This window comes from Bos taurus, chromosome 15 (genome assembly GCF_002263795.3).
Source record: "Bos taurus isolate L1 Dominette 01449 registration number 42190680 breed Hereford chromosome 15, ARS-UCD2.0, whole genome shotgun sequence".
Taxonomy (NCBI): domain Eukaryota; kingdom Metazoa; phylum Chordata; class Mammalia; order Artiodactyla; family Bovidae; genus Bos; species Bos taurus.
The window spans coordinates 38,604,721-38,630,891 of NC_037342.1; the positions used below are offsets into that span (position 1 = coordinate 38,604,721).

Sequence of the window (26,171 nt, forward strand, 5' to 3'; positions counted from 1 at the left end):
AAATAAAATAAAAAAATAAAAAGAAAATCAAAACACAATTGAAGCAAAGAAAATTACACCTAGGTACATCACAATCAGTTGATGATACCTAGAAATTATCAAGGTCCTAGAAGATAGCTGGATTTTCTAACTGGCTGTGGGCAGCTTAGTTGTTGTTCCAGTGGCAGTCAGCACTGGCAGGGTGTAGACGCTCAACAGGTGGTGGAGTAAATGGTGGGAAAATGGCAACAGACTGAGGCAGATACACAGACAGAAGTTCCCAGGAGCAGCCAGTAAAGTCCCTGACATTAGTTTGCAGTCAGGGTTCAGGTTCCACCTTTTGCAGTCAGAGTGGGAGACTTAAAAGGTGCTGAGAGAGAAGCAGTGACCAAAGAAGCCTCTCTGTTCTGAGCCTCAGGGGCACATGGCAGGGACATCTTGAGTGTGAAGACAATTTAAGAGCCCAGAGATGAGCCCCGAGAAACTTGGGGTCTGGACTGGGAGTGAAGGATCTTTAGCAACTGCCTGACTCATGTAGGAATTGCCTTAGCAACAGGAAAATTGTAACGATCATTAATATTTAGTGAGACTTTACTATGTGCTTTGTATATTGTTATTTACTTAATCTTTGAGACAAGCCCATTTTATAGACTAGGAAGTTAAAGCATAGAAGCATTAAATGACTTGCTCAGAGTTATCCAGTTGGTTAAGTGGTAGAACCAGGATTTAGACCCAGGCAGGCTCACTCTACAGATGCTCTAAGTGAATTTTTCTGTGAAGATGGAATTGTTCCACAGTCTGCTGTCCAACATGGTAGCCCCTTGCCAGACTGCATATGGAACGCTTGACATTTTATATAATTTTAATCCACTAAAATAGCTATGTGTATCTAGTGGTTATGACATTAGACAGCACAGCTGGAGAATCCTGGATAGGTCTGATGGTCTTGGACAGGTCTGCTAAGTAAAAGGACCACCTGTGCAAGTAGCCACTCTCAGAAGTGGAGACGAGAGGACAGGCCTTACTGGCAGCTCTCACAGCTGTGAATCACACGTGGCAGGAAGAACCTGTCCTTGCACTAAGATTTGGCTTGCGGCAGTCGCATCTGATGCTCCGTATCACATACTCTCCATCTACCTCCAACTTCAGCCACAATGGTCGGCAGATGTGAGTACACACTCATGCTTTCAGTGAATGTCCACCTCAAGTGTACTGTGCCTCTTTCCATTTACTGCCTTATTACTTCTCTGAAGCACTGAGTGCCTGCTTGGGCAGCAATCAAGTGTCTGGAAGACCAGGGAAGTTAGTGCTCCTAGAGACAAAACTCAGCCTACAGAGTCATGGGAGCTTGTGGACAATTCTGGAAGGTGGATAATTCTGGAAGGCATTCTGTATACTTTTCAGAGGTGCACTGATGCCAGTGACCTCAAAATGCACTCCTAGGTAGATTTCCTTCTCCTGCCCTACCATTATCCCTCAACTCCTTCACTCTTGCTTCCAGCATCATCATTTTTGTAAACCATCTGCACCAAAGTCCGTGCCTCAGGCTCTGCTTTGGAGGAAGTTGATACATGGCTCTCTCAACTAAGACTGTGTGTCTGGGCCTGGAGATTCATTCAAGTCTGGAGATTAGACAAGAGCTATCTAGGGCTGCTCCTCTCATTTCTGTAAGCAGAGTAGTTTCATAGATGATCTTTCATCACCCCTCTACCCAAAGCTACAGATGTTGTTTCCATTGTCATCATCACTGTTGCCATTGTTACCATTATCATTAAAACCTTTACTATTTATTGAGCACACTCCCTGCCTCATGTACTTCACAGGCATTAGCTAACATCCTTCTGTTCTCACAGTGCTCATACTCGGGAGGTCCATTACCACCTCCGTGTTATGGATGAGGGAACTGAGCTGCTGGTAAGCAGCAGAGCTAGGCCTATCACCTGGTCTACCAAGGCTGTGTCCTTTCTACTCCACTGGGCATCCAAAGCTCGAGCCAAGTCCAGAGTTATTTAAGGGGTCACTCTAGTGTCACCCATGCCTGTCACCATGGGAACAAATAAGGTGGTGCCTATCCAGTGGCTCTGACAACACTGGGGTTTATCGGCTCTTGGCCTTCTTTAAACTCAGCCTTTCCCACCCATATTTCTGAACTTCTGATTCTTGACTTATTTATTTATTTTTTTTTTTGCTGTGAATAAGTTGCAACTTTATTTTTTTTTTATTTTTCTTTAATAGAAAATTATTTAATTAGTATACATGTGTTCCCCATCCTGAACCCTCCTCCCTCCTCCCTCCCCACACCATCCCTCTGGGTCGTCCCCGTGCACCAGCCCCAAGCATCCAGCATCGTGCATTGAACCTGGACTGGCATCTCGTTTCATACATGACGTTTCACATGTTTCAATGCCATTCTCCCAAATCTTCCCACCCTTTCCCTCTCCCACAGAGTCCATAAGACTGTTCTATACATCAGTGTCTCTTTTGCTGTCTCGTATACAGGGTTATCGTTACCATCTTGACTTATTTAGTGACAGATTTTATTTCTTGGGCCCCACAGTCACTGAGGATAGTGACTGGACCCACAGAATTAAAAGATGCTTGTTTCTTGGAAGAAAAGCTACGACCAACCTAGGCAGTGTATTAAAAAACAGAGTCATCACTTTGCCAACAAAGGTCTGTATAGTCAGTGCTATGGTTCTTTCAGTAGTCATGTATGGATGTGAGAGGTGGATCATAAAGAAAGCTGAGTGCTAAAGAAGTGATGCTTTCAAACTGTGGTGTTGGAGAAGACTCTTGAGAGTCCCTTGGACTGCAAGGAGATCCAACCATCAATTGTAAAGGAAATCAACCCTGAATATCCATTGGAAGGACTGATGTTCTTCCAATACTTTGGCCACCTGATGTGAGGAGTCGATTCATTGGAAAAGACCCCGAAGCTGAGAAAGATTGAGGGCAAAAAGAGAAGGGGCTGACAGAAGATGAAACTATCGGATGGCATTACCGACTTGACGAACGTGAGTTTGAGCAAACTTTGGGAGTTAGTGAAGGACAAGAAAGTCTGGCGTACTGTGGTTCATGGAGTCACAAAGAGTCAGACATGACTTAGCGACTGAACAAAAACAACAAAGCCTAGCCAATCACCTGATTTTCATCTCAGAGGTAAATAACATAACCTCAGGGCACCCGCAAACTCCCATCCCCATTGCTATTCTAAAGGCTACAGGTTTATTGTGCATTGACAAATAGCACTGGGGTTAAATTCCTAGAAAGAAGAACTTTATTTAAAAGTGTCCTTCCAAGCTGTCTTTTTTACATAAACATTGTTATATATGGGAGAGAGGCTGTATTCCTGGACAACTTCCAAATGTTTAATACACCATTTACACCTGAGTTTGAAGCCCTGCATAAGGAATTATAGCACTTTGGATGATAAATTCCAGTTATGTTTACCTAATTTTAAAAATCTAGGAGCTTGTATCGGAGAAGGCAATGGCACCCCACTCCAGTACTCTTGCCTGGAAAATCCCACGAACGGGGGAGCCTGGTAGGCTGCAGTCAATGGGGTCGCTCAGAGTCGGACACGACTGAGCGACTTCACTTTCGCTTTTCACTTTCATGCATTGGAGAAGGAAATGGCATCCCACTCCAGTGTTCTTGCCTGGAGAATCCCAGGGACAGGGGAGCCTGGGGGGCTGCCGTCTATGGGGTCGCACAGAGTTGGACACGACTGAAGCAACTAGGGGGGAGCAGCAGCAGCAGCAGCAGCAGGAGCTTGTATGTAAAAACTCAGCTGGAGCAGTAAATAACTCTGCTTTGTTTTTTAGAGTATAACCAAAAAATGGATTCTTCTATATCCATTAGCTCATCTTTCAGATTTAAGTCTCAACTGTCAGATAAACCCTGTAAGCAAGTAACCCAAAGTTCTTCTGGGTTCGAAAAGTTTTTAGGCAACAGAGAGAAGAGGTAGTGAGAAAGAGGAATTACTGAGCATACACTTGTATCAGGTACTTTCACATGTATCATCTAATTTGCTTTTCAGTTCCATTTCATTGATGAGGAAACAGGCTTGGTAAGGATCTTTAACTTGTCAGTGGATACATTACCTATGAGTGGTTAAGCAGGATTTGGGTTGTACTGCTTTGTCTTTGGGAAGAGTTCTTCTTCTGCCAGTGGCAGAGAGCTTGGAAGCTCTTGGGAATGTTTGTTAAGTTAATAATAGAAGCAAACTCTATTGAGCCAGTTTATATATAGGAAGATAGGGGAGTCAGGATGGGTAAAAAAAATTCTACCTCAAAACTGAAGGTAAAAATGAAGATAAGAGTCCAGTACTTTCATGACCGTAGATGCAATACCTCGAACAAAAATATTAGCAAACTCTATATCCAAGTATTTAGAAAAGGATACCATATCACAATGCAGGGTTTATTCCATGAATACCAGTATAGTTTAACATTCAATAATTCACCACATTAACAGAAAAAATTTATTAATATTTACATAGATATAGAAATATTTTATGTGCAGCAAAATGGCTGTCTGAGGAGGCCTTACAAATAGCTTTGGAAAGAAGAGAAGCCAAAAGCAAAGGAGAAAAGGAAAAATATACCCATTTGAATGCAGAGTTCCAAAGAATAGCAAGGAGAGATAAGAAAGCCTTTCTCAGCGATCAGTGCAAAGAAATAGAGGAAAACAATAGAATGGGAAAGACTAGAGATCTCTTCAAGAAAATTAGAGATACCAAGGGAACATTTCATGCAAAGATGGGCTCGATAAAGGACAGAAACTGTATGGACCTGACAAAAGCAGAAGATATTAAGAAGAGGTGGCAAGAATACACAGAACTGTACAAAAAAGATCTTCATGACCCAGTTAATTACGATGGTGTGATCACTCACCTAGAGCCAGACATCCTGGAATGTGAAGTCAAGTGGGCCTTAGAAAGCATCACTACAAACAAGGCTAGTGGAGGTGATGGAATTCCAGTTGAGCTATTTCAAATCCTGAAAGATGATGCTGTGAAAATGCTGCACTCAATATGCTAGCAAATTTGGAAAACTCAGCAGTGGCCACAGGACTAGAAAAGGTCAGTTTTCATTTCAATCCCAAAGAAAGGCAATGCCAAGGAATGTTCAACTACTGCACAATTGCACTCATCTCACACGCTAGTAAAGTAATGCTCAAAATTCTCCAAGCCAGGCTTCAGCAATATGTGAACCATGAACTTCCAGATGTTCAAGCTGGTTTTAGAAAAGGCAGAGGAACCAGAGATCAAATTGCCAACATCTGATGGATCATCGAAAAAGCAAGAGAGTTTCAGAAAAACATCTATTTCTGCTTTATTGACTATGCCAAAGCCTTTGACTGTGTGCATCACAATAAACTGTGGAAAATTCTGAAAGAATTGGGAATACCAGACCACCTGACCTGCTTCTTGAGAAACCTGTATGCAGGTCAAGAAGCAATAGTTAGAACTGGACATGGAACAACAGACTGGTTCCAAATAGGAAAAGGAGTACATCAAAGCTGTATATTGTCACCCTGCTTATTTAACATATATGAAGAATACATCACGTGAAATGCTGGGCTAGAAGAAGCACAAGCTGGAATCAAGATTGCTGGGAGAAATATCAATAACCTCAAATATGCAGATGATACCACTCTTATGGCAGAAAGTGAAGAGGAACTAAAGAGCCTCTTGAAAGTGAAAGAGGAGAGTGAAAAAGTGGGCTTAAAGCTCAACATTCAGAAAACGAAGATCATGGCATCTGGTTCCATCACTTCATGGCAAATAGATGGGGAAACAGTGGAAACAGTGTCAGACTTTATTTTTTTTGGCTCCAAAATCACTGCAGATGGTGACTGCAGCCATGAAATTAAAAGACGCTTACTTCTTGGAAGGAAAGTTATGACCAACCCCTTCAGCATATTAAAAAGTGGAGACATACTTTGCCAACAAAGGTCTAGTCAAGGCTATGGTTTTTCCAGTAGTCATGTATGGATGTGAGAGTTGGACTATAAAGAAAGCTGAGAGCCAAAGAATTGATGCTTTTGAACTGTGATGTTTGAGAAGACTCTTGAGAGTCCCTTGAACTGCAAGAAGATCCAATCAGTCTATCTTAAAGGAGATCAGTCCTGGGTGTTTATTGGAAGGTCTGATGTTGAAGCTGAAACTCCAATACTTTGGCCACATGTTGCGAAGAGCTGACTCATTTGAAAAGATCCTGATGTTGGGAAAGATTGAGGGCAGGAGGAGAAGGGGATGACAGAGGATGAGATGGTTGGATGGCATCACCGACTCAATGGACATGAGTTTGGGTAAACTCTGGGAGTTGGTGTTGGACAGGGAGGCATGGCATGCTGCGGTTCATGGAGTCACAAAGAGTCGGACATGACTGAGTGACTGAACCGAACTGATAGAAATATTTGATTATATTCAATAGCATTCATGATAAATAAAAATCTCAAGGAACTTAGAAGGGAACTGTCTTTACCTAATAAAAATAAACAACAGCAAAAAAAAAAAAAGATATGACAAAGTAATACTTAATAATGAGATAGTAAAATCTTTTTCTACAAGACTGGGAACAAAACAAGAATGCCCACTCTCACCATTTCTACTCAACATTGTACTGGAGGTTCTAGCCAGTACAATAAGGCAAGAAAGACAAAAAGAAAGCATAAGAATTGGAAAGGAATTGTTGGGAGAAGATACAACTGTGTATATAAAAATTTCACAATAACCTATCTATAAACAAATAGAAATAATAGGTACATTTAGCAAGGTCTCCAGCTACTAACTCAATACATATAATTGATTTAATGTGTATATACCAGTGACAAATAAAAAATAAAAGTTTTAAAACCTATTATTTATAATATAATAAAATTTTAAAAAATAGTGAAAAGTAAGATCTCTTTTTTATAGGGAGGTATAAAACACTACTGAGTGAACTTAGAGTAAAGCTAACTAGAGTACTTTAACATATTTGGTGATTAAAAGAGTCAATACTGCAAAGTTGTCATATCTCCCTTAATTTGCCCATTTATTCAATATGAATGCAATAAAAATACTAGCAGGTTTTTACAAAATGAAAATTGAAGTCATTCATGATTCTAAAATTTAGCAAAAGACCAAAAGCAGCCAAAATAATCTTGGAGAAGAACAAAGCTGGAGAAATAACACTTCCAGATCTGAAAGACAGATGAACATATCAATGACTAGAGTTCAAAAACAGATTCACAGATACACAGTCCCTTACTGTACGACAAGGTGACACTAATGCAGTAAGGGAAGGATGGGCGTTCCAGTAAATGACTTCGGGAGAAAAAAAGAAAAGAATCTCGACCCCTACCTTATACCATACACAAATTCAATTACAGATCAATTCAACATCTAGACATGAAAAGTAAAAACAATAAAGCTTTTAGAAGAGAACATGAACAAAGTCTTCATGACTTTGAAGCAGGCAAAGATTTCTTAAATGAGACACAAAAATTGTTAACCATGAAGAAAAAAAGATCAGTTTGATTACATTAAAATTAAAACCTCTGTTGATCAAAAAATTAGCAAAGAAAGCAAGCCACAGAATGTATTACATGTACAAAGGACTCATATCTATTATATATATACACATACATATATGTGTGTGTACATGTGTATGTGTATATATATGTGTGTGTGTATATACATATATAAAATCCTTACATAGCAATAAGAAAAAGGCAGACAACTCAATAGAAAAAAAATGGTCAAAAGGCCTGAATAGGCACTTCAGATTATCCAAATGACCAATAATAACATAGTAGTCAAAATCAAAGAATTCAAATTAAAATTGCAAAGTGATAACAACACATACACTAGATAGCTAAAATGAAAAAAAGGCCAACAATATTGGATGTTGGCAAAGATATAGGTTCATCAGACCCCTCTAGTTGTGAAAAATTACTTAACAATATCTGCTAAAGCTAGGCTACGTGTCTTATGACCCAGTAATTCCACTCCTAGAATATAACCAACAGAAATACATCCATTTACTAGAAGACATGCACTAGACTGCATATATAGCACTATCCATAATAGCCCCAAACTTGAAACTCCCCTAATGCTCATCCATAACAGGATGCATAAGTAAAATGCAGTATATTCATACAATGGAATACTATACAGCTGCAGAAAAGAACAAACTAAAATTATATACCACCATATGGATGAATCTTACAACTATTAATATAAAGCTGAACAAAAGAAGCCAGACACAAAAGATTACACACTGAAAAATTCTAATTATAAAAAGTTTAAAAACAGGAAAAATTAGTCTATAAGTCAAGATGGTGGTTGCCCTTGCTTGGTGGAGTAGTGACTGGAAGGGGACAAAACAGATGCTTCAGGAATCCTAGTAATTTTCTGGGTTTTTGTGCTGTTAACATAAATGTGTTCAAATAAATGGGAACCTGTGATCTATACACTTTAGATTTACCCACCTTTTTGTATGTATGTTTTGATTAAAATTTTACTTTAAAAAAAGAAAATGGGAAGATAGAAGCTGTGTTAACCTTTCCATTCTTATCTCTCAAGACCCATTGTGGAGTATCCGGGGCTTGACTGCATTGTATAGAAATCAGAAGTTTAATGCTCAATGTAACAGGGATGGTGAAAGGGAAATTACAGAGATGACCTGAGTTTGTTAGAGGTGTGGGTGTGACCTAGCACATTTTAAAGATCAGAGGTCATGTGCTCTGGACCAGGAACTCAGCCTGCATGGATCCATTAGCTCATACCTATACAAAGTTCATATCTTTATTTTAGGATTTGACCTGTCAGGGAGGAAGCTTGATAGAGAGTTTGGTTCACCTTAATTCAACAAATACTCACTGGTTTGTGTTATGCTCTAAACCCTATGCAAGGTCCTGGTGATTCTGAGCCAAACCAGACAAGGGCCCTGCCCTGTCTCAGCATATTAGGGGGATGGAACATGTAAACAGGCAGTTACAGGGCAGCACAGGAGAGTCGTGTCGGGATAACTGAAGGTGGGAGCAGAAAGGAGGAGAGGTGCTAATCTAGTTTGGGGAATTGAAGAAGGCTTTTTGAGGCAATGAGGGTTTATGCTGAGAACAAAAGGGTGGCCAGTATTCAGCCAGGTGAATGGCGTGTAGGCAAACAGAGTGCTGCAAGTCCCCCCAAAAAACAGCCTGTGCAAAGAAGGTACAGAGATCACACTGAGCAGGGTGCTACTGGAAACATAAGATGGACGTGGAGCCAAGAATAAATTTCTGAGGGGCAGGAGATGAGATTGGTATGGTCCCAGTGAATGGAGTCCTATTGAAGAATCTGTATTTTAGCCTAGTGTGATGTAATTAAATCCTGGCTTTAGCCTAGCTGGGACCTGTGACCCTGGGCAAGTCCCTTCCGTTTCTCCAGTATAGAACTTTTGTTAATTCTGTCTTGAGTGCTAGCTTTCCCACCAATGCTTTTTAAAAATACATAAAGAAATGACTTTGTTTTCAGTTTTAAAGGCCTGCACATAGTAGGTATGTGCAGGACAGTTGGTTGACTGACAAGTGTCCAGGGCCCTGTAGTGAAGGAGGATAGCATCTTAAGATTTATCATTTAGAAACGCAAAAGCTGGCTCAGACCCATGCCCACAACCATGTCCTGGCAGCTGAGGACACTGCAAAGGCAACAATCAGGATGGAAAATTCCCCTTTCCAAGTTCCTGAAACCTGGAGCCCAAGGTGGCAGCTGGGGGCCTATTATTCCCTGGCGTGCTGGCGAAATGGAAGAATTCTGTTTGGGCAATTCTAAACAGGAGTCTGTTTTCTCTTGATGAAGAGGGATAGTTTATGATTAGAGGGATATTTCCTTAGTGGTGGTGGTGCTTTTTTCTTTTTTTAAACTTATTAGAGATTAAATTATTGCGGTAAGGGGTAGCAGGAATTCTTTGACTTGATAAGGTCTGGCTTACTAGTTCTCCCTTGGAGGGAGTAAGGGCTGAACAACTTATTCATTGCTTGAACAAATTTCAAGGGTACTGTCAGAATCAAAACCAGAGCAGGCAGATGAGCTTAAATATAAGACAGAGAGACTGTTGGTGGAGGTGAGCCAGCAGACCAAGGATCTCCTGGTAATAGGAGAGACCAGGGACACTGGGCATTGGGCAGGTCTGGCAGGTCTAAGACACTGAATTCCAGGGTTTGGAAGGATTGGTAGAAGCAAGGGTTGGAGGAGCAAAGATAGGGTCTCACTGGGGAGCAGGGCAACATTAAGGGCAAGGTCAACTGGATAGTAGTCCGTCCTTAGATACCTATGGAATCAATGAATTCCTGATGACTGAGACTCAACTCTGAGACCTGGGGCCAAGGCAAGAGCTGGATCACAAGAAATGAATTATAACAACAGCTAACAATTATATAACAGTTTGCACCAGGCACTCTTCTAAGTTCTTTACATATATTAATTCATTTCATCCTCACAAGTCCTGAGACGCTGGCCTTGTTATCATTCCCACTTGACAGATGAGAAAACTGAGACACAGAGAGATTAATTAAGTGCAAGCTTCAGTATGGCTCCAGTGTCCACACACTTGCCATTAGATGCGATGGCTTTGTTAGAACTGGGACAATGATGGGGTGCTACGCACTTCTAAAATTCTTCCAACAGGGAAAATCTCTGGTACTAGAACCCAAGGGTTGGACTGAGTCTTAAAGGTCCTCAGTAAGCTCAATTTTCAGGAGCACTTTTGGTCTGTAAGCTTTATTTTTTGGTGAATTATTCTCCAAGCATATAATTTCTAGCAAATCTAAGACCTTGGCCTGCCAGCTTTTTGCTTTCTTCTGCAAGTTTTGGCCCAACAGCTGCCAGGATAGGGAACTAATTTCTCACTTTGGCTGACAGAAAGATCTGACTGACAATCTCTCAGTTTGTGCCTCTGGCATAGAAGGAGTGTGAGCCATTTTCCCAGGGTTGTGTGTTCAGAACTCAAACTGACATCACAATACTATTAACTAGTTTCCACGTCCTTTGGTTGAAAATCCATGTCGCTTTGTCAGCCAAAACAGGCATTTCAAGACAGAGTTGAGACGTTGCTCTAATTTGTGCAGCCTCAGTAAGTAGTAATGAAGAAGAAGATCCTCAGAAGTTGGGTTGAAGAGGCATTTTATTGCTTCATTTCCAACATGAAACCCAAGAATCCTTACAAATTGTTTGGGAGGATGTTTGGCAGGAATGCAGTGGCTGGCACAACATACACAGCAATCCCAGCCATGATCATGAATAGTTAGCCTCATTTGGCATAAACAATTCTTCAGGGTATATTTTCAACTCATTGTTTGGAAAACTTAAGCATGTAAATGCTATTAGCTTCAGTGGAGTTTCATGTGCACAATTCTGGTAAATTTATAAAGATTTTTTTAGAACATAGACATTCCCTTTTCCTATGATTGTTCTAAGTAGTTAGAAAGTTTTCTTAAAAATGGGGACTTTGTGCAGCAAGCCCACTGACAATGTGTCTTGAGCACTAATCACATATCAGATACCATGCTGAAGCTAGGGATACAATGATGGTCCCAATTAATTCTAATGTGTTTCTCCAAAGTCTATCATAAAACCCTTATAAAAGATGAAGAAAAACCAAGGAGGACACAGGAAATAGAAGATAAGGAAAAGAATCATATAGGAAATTTGTCCAGTGTTATTTCTATTATTCATAGTATCTCAAAGATGCTAATTGTATGCCCTATGGTTGAAGATAATGAGAGATATTTTCCCAGATCTTATAAAGGAAGCAGAATGCATTTAACTTAGATTTTAGTGAGGGTTTAGACTCTGTCCTGTGTGACATTCATTACAAGGGAGGGAGTGGACCCCAGGAGTCCAGTTCATCCATCTGATACTGATAAAAGTCCACTCTGTTTTGTATAGGCTGGGAGATCATAGCATAGTTCTGAGCAAGACATGATCCTTGCCCTCAGGGAACTGAGAGTCTAGTATAGGAGACAGAGTGATAAATAATTTTTGCCAGTTAGGATCTTCTTCCTGATGTAGGAGTGGACAGAATGCTGTTGGAGGCCACAGGAAGAGATAATTCTTTCCTCTGTCTTTGAGATGAAAGACATGACTGTCTTTCCTGCCCACAGAAAAAAAGAAAATTATTCCTATTTTAAGATGCTCAGAGGAGGTCAGTTTCTACCCTCCTCTGCCCCTTTCGGGTTTTTTTTTGACTGTCTACCATGTGCCAGGCATTTTGCTGGGCACTGGATGTACAGTGATGAGCAATGGGTAGTGACGGTTCCTATAAGCTATCCTTTAGAAGGAAAGAAAGCAAATTTAATTAAACAAATAATTACGGACCAGCCTCATGTTATGTGTATAGGAATCACAGAGCATAGAAATACAAATACATATGAATGAAAACATATAAAAATAGAAATAAAATCCCTTATACATAAATTGTTCATGCAAATTCCCCCTCTTCACAATTAAAAAGAATTGCCTGGAATATTACTCAGCCACAAAAATGAATGAATTTGAGTCAGTTGTAGTGAGGTAGATGAACCTGGAGCCTATTATACAGAGTGATATAATTCAGAAAGAGAAAAGCAAATATCCTACATTAATGCTTATACACGGAATCTAGAAAAATGGTACTGATGAACCTGCTTCCAGGGCAGGAATAGAGATGCAGATGCAGAGAAGGGACTTGTGGACACAGTGGAGGAAGGAGAGGGTGGCACAAATTGAGAGAGTAGCATTGACTTTTATATACTACCTACCATGTGTGAATAGCTAGTGGGAATAGATAGCTAGTGGGAAGCTACTGCATAGCACAGGGAACTCAGCTCGGTGCTCTGTGATACCCTAGAGGGGTGGGACGGAGGCTCACGAGGGAGGGGACAGATGTATATTTACACCTGACTAAAAGCCTCTTGATGAAAGTGAAAGAGGAGAGTGAAAAGTTGGCTTAAAGCTCAACATTCAGAAAACAAAGATCATGGAATCTGGTCCCATCACTTCATGGGAAATAGATGGGGAAACAGTGGAAACAGTGTTAGACTTTATTTTTTTGGGCTCCAAAATCACTGCAGATGGTGACTGCAGACATGAAATTAAAAGACACTTACTCCTTGGAAGGAAAGTTATGTCCAACCTAGATAGCATATTGAAAAGCAGAGACATTACTTTGCCAACAGAGGTTCGTCTAGTCAAGGCTATGGTTTTTCCTGTGGTCATGTATGGATGTGAGAGTTGGACTGTGAAGAAGGCTGAGTGCCGAAGAATTGATGCTTTTGAACTGTGGTGTTGGAGAAGACTTTTGAAAGTCCCTTGGACTGCAAGGAGATCCAACCAGTCCATTCTGAAGGAGATCAGCCCTGGGATTTCTCTGGAAGGAATGATGCTAAAGCTGAAACTGTAGTACTTTGGCCACCTCATGTGAAGAGTTGACTCATTGGAAAAGACTCTGATGCTGGGAGGGATTGGGGGCAGGAGGAGAAGGGGACGACAGAGTATGAGATGGCTGGATGGCATCACTGACTTGATGAACATGAGTCTGAATGAACTCCGGGAGTTGGTGACGGACAGGGAGGCCTGGTGTGCTGTGATTCAGGGGGTCGCAAAGAGTCAGACACGACTGAGCGACTGAACTGAACTGAATGTTATTGTACAGCAGAAACTAATAACATTGTAAAGCAATTATCCTCCTATTAAAAAAAGTTAAGAGAATGCCCAACATTAGAATAAATCTCTAGGTCTAGGTCTCCCAAAAAACAATGCAAAACAATAAACCAAACCAAAAAAAAAAGAATATCAAGAATCATAATTTCAGAGTTGGTGACTGACTGAGTTTTAAACTGTGTTTCTGTGATTGGCGCATAGCTGTACCACTGCAGAGCTGGATTTAAAAAGCAGTCTTAATCCTTTGTGAGGATGCATTTTGAATTCTGTAGAACTTTAAATTAAATGACTATGTAGAAGAACATATCTCTAGGGGAACCTGTAGCAGTCCCACTAAACAATAAATAATTAGAAGGGTATAAAGCGTTGTACAGGGCCTTTGAGAACCAGATCCAGTCTGGTGTGGGTTATCAGGAAAGACCTCCTTGAAGAAGTGATGGTCTAGGCTGAAGTAAGAAGGCTGAGTAAGACCTGGCTTGGCAAAGAGAGAAGCGAACAGGACTCAGCTCAACAATTCAGCTGATTTCCTTATCTCATCCCAACTTTGCTTCTGTCTCTTGCTCAGGCCCTAGTATAATTTGAGGCAGAGTCTACCTAAGAATTGCTTATGCATATCTGGGGAGGCAGGAAGGGGAGAGAGAAATGGTAGAAAAACCAAGAAAAACTAGTCTTAGCCAACAGAAATCACAGAGCACATAAATCTCAAAGTCTGTTTACTTCCCTTAGTTGATTTACAAAAATACAAGTCAGTAAATACTAACCTGTCATTAAAATTAGCTGACTAGTTCCATGTGCTTGCCTGGCTGATTGTGAAATGTGTGTTGCATTTGTTATTAAATTCCTTTCAGAGGGGGAAATGTCACAAAGGCAAACTCTAATTCCTCATTGCTGGTGAGGCTATCCATAGAATGACATCTTTTGTAAAATGTCTTTTAATTTTAAAATTAGGGCCATGCATCTTTAGTGGTGTTTGTAAAGTTAGAAATGATAAAATAGCAACATACCTGAAAATCAGCCTTCCATCCATTTGGGACAAGAAGGAAATTCAGGTGCTAGGTCAGAACTTCAGCAAATTCTCACTGCATTATGGAAGCCAATCCAATGAGAGGACTCATCTAAGATGTCAACCCAAGATCAGAGCTAAATCCTTAAAGACTGAGAATTTGTGTGGGTGTGACAACAGGTCTAGAAATAAGCGCATTATAGTCACAGCTAACACAACATTTGCTGTGGGTCTGATATTGAGCTAGGGCCCTTTAAAATCTCATTGTAGAGAAAAAAATGACTAACACTTTGTGAACCCTCACTATATGCCAAGCCTGTTTCAAGAACTGTAAGAATACTAACTCATCTAACCCTATAATAACTCAGACATGTAGATTAATGGTTTTACTATGTGATGGTTGGATGTCATCACCAACTCAATGGACATGAGTTTGAGCAAATTCTGGGGGATAATGAAGGACAGGGAAGTCTACGGGGTCACAAAGAGTTGGACACAAGTCAGCAGCTGAACAGCAGCAACAATGCAAAATCAGAGCTTAGAGGTCAGTTGGTGTCTTTCCCAAGGTCTTACAATTACTGTATGAAGGAGCTTAGCTTTGAACCCAGGCCATCTTCAAAGCAGCTTCACTAGGTAGATGCTTTGATTATCTCAGGTTTTCAGGTAAGGAGACTGAGGTGCAGAGGCTAAGCAAGTTTTCTAAGGTCCTATAACAAGGCTCAGATTCCATACTTCAAGTTGGATCTAACTTCCAAGGCCACGATCATTCAGACTGTACATGTAGGTTTTACCTTTCTGTAGAGTGCTCACCACTGGTCACTGTTTTTTTTTTTTCTCGGGGCAAGAGAACCTGGAGTATCATGTTTCTCTCACCTCAGAAATGCTCTCTTTCCCCACTCTCAAATTGCTCTGATATTTGGTGTTGAGGTTTGGTATTCCAGTAAGAACCCATTTTCCCCCACCTTCCTTGCTTTAGCATATTTTTCTGGCTTTTAGATTCCACTTTAAAAGCTGACCATCTTTCATTTTTTATCTACTGAGCTCACCTTCAGGATACAGATAAAAGTTTAAGAGGGAGGCAGAATTAGTCCAGGAGCTAGGTAGCCACTCAGGTCTGCAGGCGAGAAAGCTTTATCTAAAAAATTCAGTCAGTGGAGCAAAGATGGAAGCAGAGACTTAAAAAGCAGAGCCAAATGAATCCATGTCGGCTGTAGCAGAGACAGCCGGACAGATGTACAGCTCTCTTCAAAGGTTGCTTAGGGACCCAATAACCCTGCAAAGACTGTGCCCTGCATCTCAATGTGGGTGGGCGGATAAAGGAACATTATTCCTCCTCTTCCTCTTGGTTTTCCCAGGGTAAGTGCAACAAAGCAAATGCAATTTGCATTCAATGTCTGAAAGCCACTCACATCTGTAAACACTAAGGGTCCCAGGCAGCAACACCCTCCAGAAAGCCCCTTAGCCCCATTTCAAGGAGCCAGATGTGAAGAGAAAGCCTTCTGCTTGCCATTGTTCTTTCCACTTGAGCTGCAAGACCCTGGGAAGCGCCATGTGCGGGGAACACATGGCACATTTTGCTCTTAAATTGAATCAAGCTTATTATGTTAGAGAGAGTTTAATTAAACTCTTGCTGGCGGTTGTGAAAAAGGTTAGCTTCCTCCCAGGCCTTTCTTTAAGTGTTCTCTGCAGGTAGCACACACGTTCTCCTTCCAGCAGAAGGTCATTAGGACCCTATGATTATGCACAGACTCTGGAAGTTTCCAAGAGGTTCTGGGAGCATTTGACTCATAACTTATTTAATCAATCAACTCGGTGGTACAGTAAAGGGATTATAACTATCCTCCGCCCTGATCACAGATGACTGGCTTTACTGCTGGGCCACCCATACTAATCCTTTTCACTCGAATAAGGCAGTGTGATGCCCTACACCCTTTGTCCTCATATGTTTGTGCTTTCACTCTGAATTTAACTGAGGCTAGGGAAAAGCTGCAAGTATTTCTTTGTATTCATGCTTTACTTCTAGCCCTGAACAGTAGAGTTCTTGCAAATTGGGAGGGATGTGTGCCAGGACTGTAGTGCCTGGCACAGACCTTTGCAGAAACTTCACTTGTGATTATAAATAGTTGGCCTTTCTTAGCATAAACAATTCTTGTGGGTATATTTTTCAACTCTTGTTGTTCGGAAAACTTAAGTACATAAAGGCCATTAGCTTTAGCAGGGTTTTGTGTGCAAATTCCTGGGTAACCATACATAATGCTGTTGTTTAATGAACTTTGTCTATCCACTCTCCCACAATTTCATAAACCTTTATGGAGTTCAGAATATTTTCACGCAAAGGGAAAATTAAATCTTTATTATCAAAGTATGCTTTTCTTAGAATCACGACACAGGAACTGGCAAACAGGTTTGAAGGAAATATTAAATGAAAAATGCATGGGTTCGTGTCAAGCTTAAATGTTAATCACATCCATTTTGCCAGGGAAACTGGTAGCATTAGAGCTTACATAATAATTGATCCATGACTTGCCAATGAATCCAATCTCTCTTCCTGCTCAAATCAGTTCAAAACAGGTGACTATGTAAGCTATATGAATGAGATGCAGGAGTCATGTGCTTTTAAAACCACCATCCAGCAGGCATAAATGGCAAGCAAGTTATCAATAAATTAACTTATCCTTTCAGTGGTAATGGGACTTTACCTTGACAGATAAAAAGAAAGCAATACTTTATATAATACATAATTTTGAATGGTCAACCCAATATAGGTGTGTCTTATTTACAAAAGGATATGCCCAAGAAATATAATTTGTGAACTTTCAGGAAGAGGCAGAGTGAGAGGCTGTGAACCTTCTGATTTCAAGTCCATCCAGGTGGTGCTAGTGGTAAAGAACCCACCTGCCAATGCAGGAGACATAAGAGATGCAGGTTTGATCCCTGGGTCAGGAAGATCCCCTGCAGGAGGACATGGCAACCCACTCCAGTATTCTTACTTGGAAAATCCCATGGACAAAGGAGCCTGGCGGTCCACAGTCCAAAGGGTCTCACAGAGTCATATACATTTGAGCACAGACAGAGTCATAATAATCACAAGAAACATAAGGAAAAATGAGCAAAAGGGGGGGGGAGTGATTTTGAACTATTAAGAATATTTAATAGTATGAAAGGAGATATGTGAATCAAGAACCTGGATGCAGGGGGAAGTGGGATTAGGGGCTGTGGAATCAGTAAACCATGAAATGAAATGAAAATCAAAACAGGATTTAGAGAATAGTTGCAATCTATTTTTTAAATGTGGGAGAATGATATTACACTTATTTCAGGAAAGCTCATTATGGGAGGGAGAGGAGAGAAGAAGTCAACAATGATATATAGGTAAAGGTGGAACTGAATGCTATTGCAAACTAAACAGAAAATGAACTAGGAGAAAATATGCAGAGCGTGAAGGATACGAAAAGATGAGGAGGATGGACTTAGAGAACGGAGCACTCTGGGAAAGACAGGAGTTCCTAGAGAAAGGTAAGAAATAAATAGGAGTAAACTGAGGATATGCCTACATACAACAGATGCTCTGAACAGATTTGTGGAATGAATGAGCAAACAACAAATAACAATAACAACCACAAAAAATCAAAGATTAAAAAAAAATCTGCTAGAAGAAAAATATTACCACAAATAAAATAGTTGAAGGTATAAATACAGCCCTATTTCAGATCCCATTTTAAAAATGAGATCAGCATGCATCATTAAATATTTTATCTCTAAGAAAAAAAGAAAGTACTCTGTAAGGAGCTGGATTACAGATTTCATGTAAAGGAATAGAATTCATAAGTGAATATGAAGTATATGTCATTCATTGTAATGAAAAATCATGTGTAAACCACAGCATTAAAAACAGTATACTTTGGGTTTTTATCCAAGTAAGTTGTTATCCAAAGGCAAAGACTCCATAGGCTTTTGAGTCTTAAGGAGTTTAATTACCAACTAATGAAGAATTTTGGCTTTAAAAGTTACTTCCAAAAGATATCTGATCTTAGCAGACAGACATGAAAAAAAAATGATGCTGTTAAAAGTATAAGAAATCCTGAATTAGTAAGTACCTATTGAAGAGATAAGTAAATAAGAACAATAATTAGGAAGAAATATTCGTGATAGGATTCGGGAATTAGGAGAATTGTTTAAATAAATATAAATTAAAATAAATAAGTTAAATGAGTAGTAAGTTAAATTTCTTTGGAAGGAATGATGCTAAAGCTGAAACTCCAGTACTTTGGCCACCTCATGCGAAGAGCTGACTCACTGGAAAAGACTCTGATGCTGGGAGGGATTGGGGGCAGGAGGAGAAGGGGATGACAGAGGATAAGATGGCTGGATGGCATCACTGACTTGATGGAAGTGAGTCTGAGTGAACTCCGGGAGTTGGTGACGGACAGGGAGGCCTGGCATGCTGCGATTCATGGGGTCGCAAAGAGTCGGACAGGACTGAGTGACTGAACTGAACTGAACTGAAGTTAAATAAATGGAAAATGCAAGTGAGAAAGGAGTTGAAAAAAACAAAAAACTGCAAAGGTTTCCCATAAAAATGAATCAAAAATATACAGTTCTATTAAGAAATGGATGTAGTGATAAAACAGAATATCTTGTTGTTTATATTAAGTTGATAGTTAATTGAATAGAAAAGAAGATTGTTGCCAGAGGGAATAAAAATAAACAAAAGTAAAACCAAGAACATGCATTGTCTATATAACACCAAAGAAATCTAAAAAAAATTTATTTGTAAAAATTGAGGTCAAGATGTATGGAGAGAATAACATGGAAACTTACATTACCATATGTAAAATAGACAGCCAATGGGAATTTGTTGTATGACTCAGGGAACTCAAACAGGGGCTCTGTATCAACCTAGAGGGGTGGGATGGGGAGAGAGATGGGAGGGAGGTTCAAGAGGGAGGGGACATATGTATGCCTATGGCTGATTCATTTTGATATTTGGCAGAAAACAACAAAATTCTGTAAAGCAATTATCTTTCAATTAAAAAATAAAAAAACTGAGGGGTAGAAAGTTAGAATGGCAGAACATAGACTGAATAAGATTAAAATAATTGTAAATTTAAACAATCATATGGGAAGCAAACCAACAAAGAAGCAAACACCTCTCTTGGCCTAAACAACAAAACATTTCCAATTGGATTAACGCAATGATTTACCAGGAAACTTTTAAAAAGACTTAGGAAGGCTAAAAGTAAAAAAAAATAAATTAAAAAGACACTAAAAAGATAAATTAAAGTGAAGGAAAAGCAGGTGGGATGTCAGATACAGTTTAAGGCAAAGGTTATTCAGGGAAGCTCATTATGTTAATTATGTGACGGTGGAAGTCAGAGTTAATAATGAAACCTATGATGTCACAATATTATGTTTGTAGGGCCCAGAGAAGATAGCAACAAACAGAAAACAAAGACTGTTAAATTCAAAGAGAAATTATAAGTACACAATTGAAAATCAAGGTATCAATACCCCATTGTTGCTGCTAAGTCACTTCAGTCATGTCCGACTCTGTGCGACGCCACAGACGGCAGCCCACCAGGCTCCCCCGTCCCTGGGATTCTCCAGGCAAGAACACTGGAGTGGGTTGCCATTTCCTTCTCCAAGGCATGAAAGTGAAAAGTGAAAGTGAAATCGCTCAGTCATGTCCCACTCTTAGCGACCCCATGGACTACAGCCTACCAGGCTCCTCCATCCATGGGATTTTCCAGGCAAGAGTACTGGAGTGGGGTGCCATTGCCTTCTCCGTCAATACCCCATTACCAGAATATAAAAAATTGGGAAGAAAATGATAAGGTAATAGAATAAAGAATCTGAAAAACATAGGTAAATTTACCACAGTATCGCAGTAAGAACAGATATTGCCAAGAATTAAAATGAACGACAAAACAACAACGGAGTCTGGAAGTTTATTGCTAGTTCCTGATGAGATGGCAGATTAGCATACATACTCTTCATTCCTCTTAATTCAACCCTGGGAAACTTCAGAAACAGAGGGAAGCACAGATTCAGGGAACTAACAGAGCACTGAGACAAAGGAGAGAGCAAAGGCTGTCCTGACAGAAGGTGGGAATGGGGTGGGAGGTGACCTGACCCAGGAGTCCTCTTCCTTCCTTTGACTTGTTGGTGGGGGGAAGGACTGGGAGGGGAGCTGCTGGAGTTCTCTTATTCCACCCCTTCTGACATTGCCAAGAGAGGGCCGTTACTTGTCCTGCAATCCAGATGTTTGCAGCAGCATGCAAGCTCTCTTCCTGTCCACAGTCACAATACTCTCAGGGCAGCAGAAAGCTCTTCTCAAGGGAAGAAGAGGTGAAGGGGGCTTCTCCATCCCCTCCCTCTCCAGATTCACAGAGCTTGGAATTAGAACATAAAGAGATCCTGTCTTTCTATTTCTGCTTTTCGTTGAGTGTCCAGATGAAGATCGGTGGTAGAGTCTGCCTGCAAAGCGGGAGACCCGGGTTCGATCCTTGGTTGGGAAGGTCCCCTGGAGGAGGAAATGGCAACCCACCCCAGTATTCTTGCCTGGAGAATCCCACGGACAGAGGAGACTGGCAGGCTACAGTCCATGGGGTTGCAAAGAGTTGGACACAACTGAGCGACTTCACTTACTTATTAATTTATCTAGTGGAATGCAAGCAAATGGAGGAATTGATAGCGGTGATGTGGGACTTAATCTTTCTTCCCTGGTCTCGTTTTTTTTCTTTCCCTTAAACACATCTGAAGAGATACCACCTAGAATTTGGCCCTTTCCCATCAAATACTAATAGGCCTAATGATTAAATCACCAGAGAAACAAGACCATCTGCCACAAAAACTACATATCAAAGGGTACAACTAGGAAAAGTGAAAGCAAAGTGAACACTAACTGCAACAGCTGGACCAAAAATTTAATGTAAGCATAATACCTACCCTCAAAAGCATAGTGGGAATGTTGTAATAGAATGCAAATTCAAGAAGTAAAGAAAAAGAACCAAATGTAAATTGGGTGCTAAACAGATATTTGTAACAAATATTTGTTGGTGTCCCTGCCAAAGATGCATGACCTGAACCTAATTGTGAGGAAACATCAGACAACCCCAAATTGAGAGAGTCTATAAAAGAACTGCCTGGTACTCAAAAAATGTCACTGTCATAAAATTAAAAGGACTAAGGAACTGTTCCAGATTAAAGGAGGCTAAAGACATCTGACAGGTAAATGCAATGTGTGATCCTGGCTCGAATCCAGCACCAGACGTTGTATTAATATTTTTCCTTTGCTACAGAGCAGTACTGTCCACTGTGGGCGCCACTGGCCACATGCAGCTACTGAATAATTGAAATGAGGCTAGTCTGAGTTGACAAGTGCTGTAATTAAAAAATACACACTGGTTTTTAGTATGAAAGAAGAATGTAAGCCATCTCAATTATAATTTTTATGTTAATTACATGTTGGAATGATATTATTTTGGCTATACTGGCTTAAATACAATTTATTATTAAGATTAATTTCACTTGCTTTTTACTTTTTAATGTAGATACTAGAACATTTAAATTACATTTCTAGCTCATTTTTATGTCTTGCATAATATTGATATCATATAGTACTGCCATAAAGAACATTAGAAGTACAATTAGTGTACTTTGAACAAGGTATGAAGATTAGAAAATAGTATTTTTATCAATATTAAATATAAATGTACTGTAATTTTGTAAGAGAATGTGCTCATTCTTAAGAAATACACACTGAAGTATTTAGAGGTAAAGGGGCAAGCATGCTGTCTGCCGCTTATTCTCAAAAGTTTAGAAAGACATAAAATGTATATATATTTATGGAGAGAGAATGATAAAGCAAATGTAAAATGTTGGCAATTACAGAATCTGAGTGAAAGATAACGAGTTCTGTGTACCATCTTTGCAACTTTTATATCAATTTGAAATTATTTCAAAATAAAGGTCTACAAAAACCACTCCCACATGATGGTTAAAATAAGCAGTACAGTAACAGGGATAAAAAGCAGGGTGGTTAGCACTGAAGAAAGAGATGTGGAGAAGGAGAGTGAGAAACATGCTCCCACGATGTGGCAGAAAGTCTGAAGAGAGAGAAATTTAAAGTAAAACCTAGGTGACATGGGGATGAGTCAAAGTAACAACATCTTGGTCACTGGAGGCTCAGAAAGTGAGAAAACAGGAGAGGCGATATTTGGAGAAAAATAAATCTCCCAGAGTTAAAGGAAGAGGAAAGATGTCATATGTAAAGAACTCATAGAATGGTAAAACATTTTTCAAAAAGAAAAAAAAAATCCACTTAGTCATGTTCATAGTGAAAATTAAGGAATTTAGTATTAAGATTATCAAAGATATATTTAAAAATATTGAAATGCACAAAGAGTAGATCACGTGGATAAATAAAAAATCAGGTTGACATTGGACTTAACAGTGGAATATAAGAATCCAGTATTTTACAGTATTAAAGAAAAGGTTTTTGAACTTAGGTCACAGATGGAGCCATATGCTATTTAAATGTGAGAGCATGATAAAAATATTCTCAGGTCCATCAAAAACTTTAGGGGGTTTGCCTTGCAAAGACCTGCTATGGAAAAACTTGTAAGAAATACTCAATATGAAAAACACTAAAAAGCCACAGCAATCAAAACTTTAGTGAAGATTATGTTTGTATGAAAAAGCAATGACTAAAGAAAAAATCCATAGGATATTACTTATATGTGGAATTTAAAGTATGACGCAAATGAACCTGTCTATGAAAAAGAAAAAGAATCACAGAGAGAATAGACCGGAGTTGAGGGAGGGATGGATTGGCAGATGTAAGCTATTGTATACGAAACAGATAAACAACAAGGTCTTACTATATAGCATGGAGAACTATATTCAATAGCCTCTGATAAATTCTAATGGAAAAGAATATAAAAACAAAATGTACATATGAATAACTGAAACACTTAAATCAACTCACTTCAGTAAAAAAAAGAAAATATCTGTAATAATTCAGAAATAAAGTTCTAGAAAATAATCAGTATGAAGTGTGTATTTGCGTACAGGGATCACAGAGACCAAAGGAAAGAGAGCATGCTAATGTTCTTGTTTTTGTTCAGGGAAGATATTAGGATAAAAATGTTTACAAAATCAATAGAAGTAAATAGATATAAGCATGTGTCTTAAATGAAAGGCAACCACCATAAGAACCAAAAAATGAGTCCAATAACTTTAAAGCCATCAGCAAAAAACTTGACTCAGGGAGCAGAAAGAAGTCATTTCAGAAAATAGAAGATGGCAGAAAAAATTTTAATGTGACTGTAATCACAATAACTATGGGATAGATGTGATGGAACAAAATAAAGCCAGAGGGACCTCGCATGGACCAGAGATGCTCATGTGCCGTAAATGAACATATCCCTTGGGACCTGGGATGGACTAAGCTAAAATAAAGCTTTCTAGAGTAAACATATATGAGGTTACTAAAAAAATACAAAACTCTGTAAATATAGAAAAGTAGAGATTACCTATCACATACTCTCTTATCAAAACAAAAAAAAAACTTTCAACAAAAAGGTGATCCGGAAAGAAACTCAACTAGGACATGGAGATGACAAGAGGGGATCTCTATCCTGACCAGGACTCTGGGCTGAACAAAAGTTCTTCCCCTGAGAATTTATAACCACGAGCTTGCAGTTTGATGGTGTTCTATTGCTGTGTAGTTCTTGAGTTGCTCTAAAGAGGTCTGATCTTTTGTTACTCATTTCTCTGAACGCCCATTGCTCTTCAGGGTTGTCCCTCTCCCAATTATTCTAAGCTTTCATGATGTTGTGTTGAGCACCTTTTCATTCATTGTGCTGGACATGTGGTTCTGCTCCTGTGCTCCGTACTATGAATGGGCTTGGGCCTTCTGCACTATTTGCTGTGCAGGTACTGGGTTGGCCAAAACATTCATTCGAGTTTTTCTGTTAAGATGCTATGGAAAAACCCGAGTGAATGTTTCGGCCAACTCAATACTTAGGATTCATCTTTCCCTGCTCTTCTTGGCAGTTGCCATTTGTCTATGGTCTTTTATTTTCCCTTAGTGATATTTCTTGCATGGTGTGGCCCTCTTCTCTTATCTTTTTGGATACATATATATTCACCTAGTGTTATTTTTATGGAATTTGAGGAAAGGTCAAAGATTAATATGTGCATTCAACCTGCTTGTTTATGGGAAGATGAGATTGTTTTTTCTTCTCTTCTCTCAAAGCATACTCCAGTGAGTTGTTGCTGTAAGACTCCCCAAAGAGATGGCGGGAAGGGAGGAGAAGAGAGAGAAAAAGCTATTTAATCTATTCTCTCTGCTCCTTCTTTACTGAAACAGCATATCATGACACATGTGCTTGGTACCGAATTCTATTTCCTGGTGACATACTTCGTTCGTGACTCAGCCTGGTGGTGGCACAGCTGGGAAGCTCTGATGGGCACCGTTACTCAGCTCAGAAAGAGATTTCCCAGTGATGATGGGAAGTAGAATTATTGTTTATTGAATGTTGAATTATTTCTGAAGTTAGATCAAGAGAAGGGGGCTGTGGTCCACATTGGGCTCATTGTTGCTACAGGCACTGGGCTAAGGAAATCCACAAATGATCTTATTTTTAAATGGGAAGGAACTCTGCAAGCTAAATGTCATAAAGCTGACAATTCTTCCCAAAGTAATTTGATGATTTAATACAATCCCACTTAAAATTCTGACAGGATCCTTTACAGAACTTGATAAAAATGATTTCACAATCATTTATAAAAATGGAAAGACAATATTGAGGAATATTTTAAGATGAAAGAGTTACCTCCATCTCCAAGCCAGAGACTGGCTTGTGAGTTCTGATGCTTCTCCCTCCCACTTCTCCACATCTAATCCATGGCAGAGTCTCCTTCTAAAAGGGAACTCAAACCCATTCATTCTCTCCATCACCACATCCGCTGCCTTAGCCCAAGATACCATCATCATTGCAGTATCTTCCTTACCCATCTTCCCTTATACCTCCTGCCCCTTTCAGTGTGCTCACCCCTTAGCAGCAATATAAAGTACCCCTCCTCTCTCCTGCCACAACCTCATCAGTGATTTTTCATTGTTCATCTCCCTCCTTGCTTTCTTCCTTGCTCATTTCATAACTGCTACTCATCATTCATCCATTCATCAGCACTATTTATTGAGAGGCTTTCAATGTGCCAGATAATGACCTCAGCCCTGGGAAGGTAATGAGCAAAATCAGGCTTGATTTCTGCCAACACCCCAGTCACCAGTGGCTGACTTTAAAGACAAAGGATAATAAATATGAAAAAATTCAAATGTGTAATTAAATCAATGCCAGTTTAAAATAAGATTAATCTTTTATAACCATTAATTGGCTAAACCCAGTGGAGAAAGTGATACTGGATGCTGAAGAGGCTGGGAGAAACAGATACATTTATTCATTACTGTTAACATGGTGAACTGATACAAATGTTTTGGAGAGGCATCTGGCA

General features: G+C 39.7%; 1 protein-coding gene and 1 non-coding gene across 2 annotated transcripts in view; both read right to left on the reverse strand.

Annotated features, from left to right (window-relative positions):
- SPON1 (spondin 1) overlaps positions 1-26,171 on the reverse strand; it is a 315,018-nt gene that overhangs the window by 146,737 nt on the left and 142,110 nt on the right.
- MIR2284T (microRNA mir-2284t) lies at positions 24,598-24,670 on the reverse strand. Its single transcript, NR_031159.1, has one exon. It is a non-coding gene; the product is annotated as a microRNA mir-2284t (primary transcript).